We start from the raw sequence: 8,881 nt of genomic DNA, 5'->3' as shown, positions 1-8,881 counted from the left end.
GCTATATACATATGCAAGGACATATACCAAACACATTTAATGGCTAAGGATGGCTAAGGGTGGGGTGGGAAGGAAAGCAGCAACAAGAAGTTAAAAAAGGACCCTCATGAGAAGAGCAAAATTTTAAACCATAACATGATAACACAGGAGAAGATCCTTATGACCACGGAGTAAGAAAAAATTTCTTATGCAAAGCATAAACCTTAACGAAAAAGACTGCTAAATCTGGCAATATTCGAATTTAAAGCCTTTCGTGCAATACACTCCATGTAAGCAATGAAAAGATAAACCACAGACTGAGAGAAGATAATTGGAACGCAGGAGACTGAAAATGGATTGGTATAAAGATTATACAAACTCCTCCAAATAATGGCCAATATTTATTGCATGCCATTGAATGCTTACAAAGTGCCAGGCACTGTACTGCTCAAGGCACTTCACATGGGTGGATTAAATATAAAGCAATTAGGAAGATACACACTGGCAAAGGCAATTCAGAACCAAGGCACATTGCACAAGCAGTTCTTGGGTTATTTTGTGTGACATTATGCGAATATTACAACCCACAGAAATTGTGTTCCCTCCTTGCTTGGCATCTCAAAATCCTGCCCCAGCTCTCAGGAGGTAATGTGGCTGAGTAAAAGCTCTGTCGGCCGTGGGGAGCCGAGATCTCAACCCAGATCCTGACCCCCTCTGACCTTCTGTCTCCCCTTTGGTAGGATGATAATATCTCCCAGTGTGGTTTGAAGGGCCTAGCCCAGGATTTAACGCACAGTAAACACCCAATGAACGGTTGTTCTTTTTCTGAAGTAAAATAACAGTAACTCGCATGTAGTAAGGACCTGGCCCCAAGCTTTCCACGTGCATAGGCTCAATTAATGTCCACAGCAGGTTTCTCAAGTTAATTGCTGTTATTATTCTCATTTTGCAGATGAGGAAATTGAGTCTTGGGAGGTTAGGAGACCGTCTGGCTAAGGCAGTGAGATCAGTCAGGCCCACATTCTGAACTGCCATATGGCGCCTTCTATCATTAACACATAAGCTTACCAAGTCCAACTTTCAATCCAAAAAAGTATCTGGAACTATAGAAATCTTCTGTTGATGAAGCTGAATATGTTTCCAAATAACGCAGGGCAGGGAGAGGGATGTAGACGTTAAACTGTGTATTCTGACCCCGTAGGTCTGGGGGAACCCGAGGGCGTGCTTTTCTATCAAGCTCCCAGGTCGTCTGAGCCTATGGGTCCTCACATCTCACTGGGTGATTCTGGTTCTAGTGGTCACTAAGCCACTTTCTCCACACCCAAGTGGGCTCATCTTGTTACATACGCTAATCCTAAAGTTGTGTGTTTGAACTTAGGGACAATAGGGGCTCTACAAGCTTTAGAAGACGGCGTATGTCCTCACACACACAACAGACGCCAGAGTTCACAGCAAATTGTGGATTGGATTCCTCCGCACCTCTGTGGTTCACTGTTTTAATATAAGATTGCTGGGATGACTCAGGCACTGACTGTTCTGGGCCTCGGTCAGGTGACAGCTGATTTACAGGAAGAATGCTGTGTCTTGAGAGAGTCACCTGCTTTGTTCATCGGCGAGGTAGCTCCTGCTATGAGCCAGACCCTGGACACTCACAACAGGGAAGGCCAGGATGAATGCACCTTGTGGCCAGGAGCTTGGAGTGTTTCTGGAAATGCCTTTGGTGGACCAGGTGGACGAAGCTGGGAAGATCAGGCTGCCCAGGGGTTTGCCCTAGAGCCAAAGTCAGGGGTCACCAGCAGAAGCCCTCTCCCAGGGCAGGGAGGGGAAGTTTATGGGCGGGAAGGAACCGCCAGGGGAAAACAACAGTGGAAGCACCAGGGCCAGGGAGGAACAGGTGCTGAAGAGCCAGCTGGCCCTCTCATCCCCTCCTCCTTCCTGCCGGGCTGGTTCACCTTGCCCTGGCCCTATAATGGGGCCACACCAGCCTGACTACATGCCAGCCGCCAGTGACAAAGTCTGTGTCTCTTGGCTCCAATTCCTGAGAGGTAAGAGCTGATTGATTCATTTTGTTCCGTGGGCGGATGGTTTCTTTAGAACTGGCCAAGGCAGTCCAGAGCAGGAAACCTGCCCACGGCGGTCCACCCCTTTGCCTGCCAGTTTCACAGCCCATTTTCCGATGCAACACTTCTAAAGGATCTTCCATTTACCATGATCTAAAGGCACAAATGCACAAACACGTACATCCTTGCCACTTGCCAATGAGGGACACCCAAAGTCACGGCCAACCGAGTACAGCTGGGGGTGATACCGCTCCCCACTGTTCTCAGAGTCCAGCATTTCCAGTAATATCTTCACTTTCTGGGCCCCCAAACAGTCAAGCCCAGTGTTACCTCCCCACGGTTGTATAACCTAAGGACTCCGGCAGTAGATTTCCCTTTCGCTAATATGCCTTACACACAGTAATGAAATACAAACAGAGCAAGTTCAAAAACACTTCCCATTTGGAAAGGGGTGAAGCAGATCTGTCTCAAGGACAGCACCTTACATTGTCCCTCAGTCCACAGCAAATTTCATAATGTCATACAATGGCACACAGCAGCACAGGCCCTGCTCATCCAGTTGCCGCTGAAAGGCAGGATTCTTGTGAACAACCAGGAACGCGATAGGCCCAGAGAGTCCCACGAGCGTCACTTGTTGACTGGCCTCCGTGGCACGGGAGTGAGGTCTTCGGTCAGCAAACCTGGCTTCCGGGTGGGCAGGGACCATATCCTTGTCATCATTATGTTCCTCGCAGTGCTTACTGAGACAGGCTCTCTGCCCACACGAGCTTTGGTTCGTTGTAAAACTATCTTTCAGGGTTGAGACGGTGCAGAATCTCAATGCTTGTGTTGAGGATGGAGAGGAGAAGAAAGGAGAATGGCTGGGGTGTGAGCCGGTTGCTGTTGGCGGGCAGACAGACGCCTGGACTGATGAAGTGTCACGGAAGGAGGCTGGTGGGGGACGGGTAGCAGGTGGCGGCCTCGAGCTGCTTTCGCACTCCGAGGGGCCAAGTGAGGCAGAAGCAACGAGGCTTCGTTCTGCTCTTTATACCCATGTCCTTGGTCCCGTCCACTTCAGAGCCCGCAGATGGCTGCCTCTCCCACCCAGCTCGGGTAGGTTGATAACGGCTGCCAGGCAGGAGCCCGGCCGGGGCGAGGGTACGGAGGCAAGCTGCTGACTCAAGGGAGGGAGGGATACTCCCTAGGCCACGGGCCTAGAATTTAAGTCTGTGCCACTGTTCAGCATCATCCTACTCTTTTTCACCGAGTGTTTCCCGCATCCGAGCAACAGCCTATGTGCTTTTCAGGTATGTGCCATCTCGTGTCATCTTATGCCAACCCTGTGAAGAACACACAGCAGTAGCCCCATTTCCTTTCCAGGTGGGTCCCGTGGACCTAAGTGGATTCCTTGAGGTCCGTGCCTGCCCGCTAGGCAAACAACAACTCCCACGTGCCTCCACGGCAATGGCCAGTCCCCGTGTCACTGTGGGGGACCCTTGCCCTCAGACTGCCAGAGTCCACTTTGTCCCCCTGCAGGAATGCCTTTGGTGCCTGGGAATTGAGGTCTTCTGGGGGGACGCTGAAGCTGGGGCTGCTGGGTGCAGGAGTATAAATGTTCTGCTGCGTTGCCTCCGATGGAGAACCCTGAGGGATGACCTACACTGATCCCAGAGCTCCCAGAACCAGCCAGGCGGGAGCCCTCCTCCGTGGGCTGTCGTTTGCTGCCTCCCATGTCACCCCTGCCTGCTCCCGCTTCCCTCCCCTCCTGGCTCTTCCTGGGAGCATTTCCCAACGAAACACTTGCACGTAAAGTCTCATCTGGAGGTCTCCTTCTGGAGAACCAGGCCTTGGACATCACTTGGCTGTAAGTGCCAAAGCCTCGGTTCAAATTCAGGTCCAACGGTCTACCGTGTGAACTGCCTCAAAAAGAGCACCACCCTGAGGGGCTCCTGGGTGGCTCCGTCGCTTGAGCATCCGACTTTCGATTTTGGCTCAGGTCATGATCTCACAGCTCATGAGTTCGAGCCCCATGTCGGGCCCTGCACTGACAGCGCAGAGCCTGCTTGGGATTTTCTGTCCGCCTCTCTCTCTGCCCTGCTCACTCTCTCCCTCCCTCTCTCAAAAATAAATAAAGAAACTGAAAACAAAGAAAGAGAGAGAGAGCGCCACCCCGCCAGAAACAATGGCAACAACGTAACAGTAAACTTCCAAACAGAAAGACGGAAGACCTGAACTAGAGCTCTCACCAGTGCCGGGCGCGAACAGCCTCTGCCTGTGGGCCACGTGGGGCTTTAACGCCCCCCCGCCCCCCACCATGCTTCCTCCTCCTTCGACATGCCCAGCATAATTACGGTGGAGACAGGGATTCCAGTTTGGGAAGCGAGGAAGGCTTTCCCAAGCCTGCTAATTTTTTGTTCTTTCTTTCAAACCTCTCTGCAAAGAGTAGAAGTTAATTGATTGTCCTACAGCTTGGTGTGTTCCATTGTTCTCTTTTCCACAACCAAATGAGTGTGCAGCTTTGATGTGTGCGAAGTAACATCTTCTGTAGCTCCTCCCGCTGGCCGAGAGAAGGGAAAGACACTCACCATGGCCCTTGTAGTTCACACATCCTTCCAGTCAAGTGGCAGGGAAGCAAAATGCCTCAAGCTGGGGGTGGAGGTCGGAGCGGGGAGCAGAGCGCTTTCCCTGTCTCGCCATATTTGGGAAATCATCCTAGAGTAGGGAAAACAAGATGCCATCACTGTGAATATAATCGCACATAGAAAGAAAGGAAAGTCCCTTGTGACTGTCATGAAACCCCACCTATCCAGAGTCTCCTGGAAATGCTGAGGTCCGTGAATCTCAGGAACGCTCTCACTTAACCCTTCCCCGGCCCTCCAACTCTCTCCCAGCACGGGCTTCACTTCCTCCCCGCCGCACCCCCCACACCCAGCCAGAGAACTTCTGTGGAAGAGGTTCGAGGTGACTCCTGAATGAGATGCTCTAGGGATTACGTGAGGTGACAGGAGATCCAAGATTGGCTGAAGTAAGAGTCTAGAACATTCCCTACTTTAATTGCGGGAAATTCTACCTGTAGAGCTAAAGCCAGGGGCTAGGTTCCCCTTTGCTCACGCAGACTCAGAAGCCAAGCACCTTTCAGAGGGACAATGGCTTCCTTCAAGAGCAGTTGTCACTACGGGTTTGCCTCCCTGGTGGAAGTTTGCACCAGGAGCAACACAAGTAAACTTGAATCAGTCATACCCCTTATCTGGCCTTGCCTACACGCACTGAGTATTTTGTCTGCTGTTTCCCAGACATTTCTGGTTCACCTCCCTCCATGAATATGATGGGATTGCATGCCTGGGCCCCCGTAGTTGCTTGAGGACATGACCAACTCTAGCCAATAAGCTGTAATGAAGTGGCATTTAATTGCCAAGGCGAGGTCCTCCAGAAGCCTCTTTTCCCTGTGGCGTGATGACCAGCAATGCTCAAGATAGCAATGCTTCCATCAGCCTTCGCTCTCTGAATGACTATGAGCAGACCCTTCCACATCCATGATGACCCACCGTGGACATGTGAACAAGCAGGAAATTAATCTCTGTTGCTTTAAGATACTGCGATCGGGGTTGTGCAGCATCACCCAGCCTATCCTGACTTGATACACACCTGATATTATCTCTTGTTTGGCAATTGATGTAATTTTTCTAAGGGATGTAGGTAAATTATGACTAAATATATCATATTAGGAAAATATCCTTAGGGAAAAAAAGTGTCTATCAATGAATGGTACAAAAGAACAAAAGAAGGGCAAAAACTGACGTCAGAGTATATTAAAAGATAAAAGCAGGGGATAGAATTTGCCACGTGGGTGAGTTTTACCAAGGATCCGGCCGGCTCCAGAGGTGCCCCTATTGGGAGTATGAATCAGGACGATTTGGGCGATAAAAACAGCAACCCAGGTTATATACCCCTGACGCCAGAAGCCCATTGGAGGAAAGAACAGTGTGAAATTGTTACCAAAAGGGCTGCAGCTCCTCCTTGGCTGCTACCAGCAGGGGCCAATCAGTCAATGTCACCCAGAAAACCAGCACAGCGAGAAGAGAAAGACGTTGTTACACAATAGTCATTCTCCCTCTGTAAGTTACGAATAAAAATGCAAATTATGTCCCGGTTAGTGCGGCGTTCAGTTTAAAATTCTCCCTTTCCCAGACTCCCTTGCAACTAGGGGGTGGTCAGGAGACCAATTCTAGCCAGTGGGATATAAGCTGCAACGTACTGGGTGGAGCTTCCAGGAGGATTCTGCTCCCCTAAAGGCACAGACCCAGCACCTTGTGCCTTTCCCGGAAGCGGTGCCTTTCCCGGAAGCGATGCCTTTCCCGGAAGCGATGCTTTTCCCGGAAGCGATGCCTGGCGGCGCTGCCTCCGTCCTGTGAGCATAAGGGTGAGCGCCACGGACCCAGGAGAGTGGAGATGAGCCAAGCCTGGGCTTCTGACCCAGCCCTGCGAACCGCCACATCAGCCCTGCACCATCTCCTGACACCTCAGACCTGCACGGCCACCTGACACCTCGCGTTGAGTGACAAAGCCAGCTTCGCTGGCTTAGGCCCCCCTTGGCGGGTTCCTGCTGCGCACAGCTGGACCTACCCCCACCGGCCACCTGGGAAAGTGCAGCTCACGGCTAGGGCCTGACCCACAAAAGGGTCTGGCTTGGCCAGCAGAGCGTTTTAAGTGGTGATGTTTTAAATGTGGGGAACTGCATTCCAATTTCAGATTTCTGGCTTCTTTTGAGGAGCTCTAGGGTGTGAGAAGATTGGGCATCCCTACGTGGCGGTGCTGCCCTCTCTGCTCCTGGGGCTCCCTCTGACTACGGCGAGGGTCCCCCCGAGTTGGCTTTGCTCATGCAGACCCTCAACCCGTCCCCGAGCTGCTCCAGCCACTGTTTTGCTTGCTTGGCCCCCGCAGCCGTGAGTTTGAAGCCCTCGTGGAGGAAGGAACGCAGGCTTGGCAGTGGCCACTTCAAATCCCTGCTCTGAGCCAGTTATTCGGTGTCTCTGAGAGATAAACAGCTACCAGAAAGGGACTGTGGGTTTAGAGGGGACGGTGTAAAAGCACGTCACGCGTTATCTGCTATTTCAAATAAATCCATAGAGCCCCTCAATAAATCTTAGTTCCTCTTCTCTCCTCTGTCCTTGAGTTCTCACTCCTCCTGTGACTGAATAGCTCAGGGGTATGATTGCCCAGGCTTAAACACACCAATGTTCCGTCCAGAGGTGACACCCCCAATTTAGCGACCAAGTTCCGCCTCTGACTTCTGACTTTCAGGATGGTCCCGGGCAGAGCCTCCTTTACAAACATCAGAGTTGGATTCTGAAAAATTCCCTTCAGTGAAATGAACCTAATGTGACCAACAGGTCCTTTTTCTGGCCCCCCTTTCCAGCCTGGAACGTTTGTCGAGGTCTCTTGTCCATCGTGGTCTCCTAGGGCTTAATGGTTTCTGTTGGCCCAGGGCCCAGACAGCTCCACCCCATCCGTCAGGGAGTCTGAGCCACAAAAGGGGTGCACCTCTTTCTCTGCCTTCCACCCTAACGAGCTGGGTGAGGCTGAGGGTGGGAGTCAGGTTGAGGCGGGAGAGAAGGGGTAAGCAGAGGGAGGGTACAAATAAACTGGCTGACAGAGGGGCACAGTTACCACATCAAGGGGGGATGTTCTGAGGAGCCCAGTCTCTCCCCCCCCCCGTTCTTTGACTCCCCTCCCCCACCATATCTGTGACACATTTGTGCCTTCATAGCATCCAGCCCAATCCCCAGCATAACACCACTACCTGGCCTCCCCGCCTCTCCTCTGACTCGCCAAGCCACGGGCACCACCCCCAGATCAGGTGCCTTCTGGACCTGACCATCCTGTCTCCTGACTGTACTTCTATTTCTCCCCCGCCATGGGGCGTGGTGGGAGGGTCACCTCCTGTTCTCTCTTGCAGGCCATCAGTCCCTCGCCCCCACCTATGCCTCCCAGATAACATCTTTCCCCACAGAAACCTTCTCCCCACAGCTACAAAGACATCATTTGCACCTTTAAATGGGGTCACATGGGAAGTTTTCACGCTTGCCGTATCAGAGAATTCAGTTTACGGTTGGCCCTGGGAACCCGCACACCTCCACCTGAGGGTCCCCCTGATTGCTGGGCCCTAACTGCCTGGAGGGGTGAATGTGTGTCTCAGAGGCTACCTCTGACTCCAGAACCAGCAGGACCAAAATCTCAGGATCTCGGGCCCTTCACCAGTCCCCAACTGGGACTTGGAGGAGGTGCAGTTCCTCCTAGATGGCAGAAGGCTGGCCCACTTCTCTGAATCCCAGGGACAGAGGGGACCACTACGGGCTCTGGTGAGCTTTCACAAGCAAGAAGGGCAGGCATAGCCTTCCTCACCCAGGCAGCAGCCCGTGGAGGGCCGGGCAACTTAGAGACCTCACCGAGGGTGTTGGTAAGTTACTGACTAGCCAGGAGCCCCAACAAATCCCATGATTTGAATAATACATATCCAAGAATCCCTGTGGAGGCCCTCTTTTGCTAGAGCCAGAATTACAGATTTTGTTTATGGAACCCCCACCTGTACAAGGAAAATAAATACATGGAATTGGTCATATTGATAATGAGCATGCCGATTGGGTTTTTCTGCGTGTTAAATATTTATATGCATTTTCTCAGACACAACTTAAAACTTCTTGACACTTCTCATAATCTCCCCAAACAAGAAGGGCCCCCACCCATCACACACCAACACTAATGCCCAGTGTGGTCCCCTGCCGCCTTCTTATCCGCTAGGCAGCCACAGGCAGGCATGCACTCAGTTCAGTCAGTCGCTGCCCACCTACTAGGTTCTTACTCTG

At 51.9% G+C, this 8,881-nt stretch overlaps 1 long non-coding RNA gene across 1 annotated transcript; it reads right to left on the bottom strand.

Annotated features, from left to right (window-relative positions):
- Window positions 1–367: 367 nt before the first annotated feature.
- Window positions 368–7,076, bottom strand: LOC123380205. The gene is made up of 2 exons (XR_006585731.1): window positions 6,015–7,076; window positions 368–4,730 (listed from the first exon to the last, which is right to left on the bottom strand). It is a non-coding gene; the product is annotated as an uncharacterized LOC123380205 (long non-coding RNA).
- Between the last annotated feature and the right edge of the window lie 1,805 nt (window positions 7,077–8,881).

This window comes from Felis catus, chromosome C2 (genome assembly GCF_018350175.1).
Source record: "Felis catus isolate Fca126 chromosome C2, F.catus_Fca126_mat1.0, whole genome shotgun sequence".
NCBI classification, from domain to species: domain Eukaryota; kingdom Metazoa; phylum Chordata; class Mammalia; order Carnivora; family Felidae; genus Felis; species Felis catus.
The sequence above is the reverse complement of the archived record's forward strand: the minus strand, read 5'-3'. Positions and strand labels throughout refer to the sequence as shown.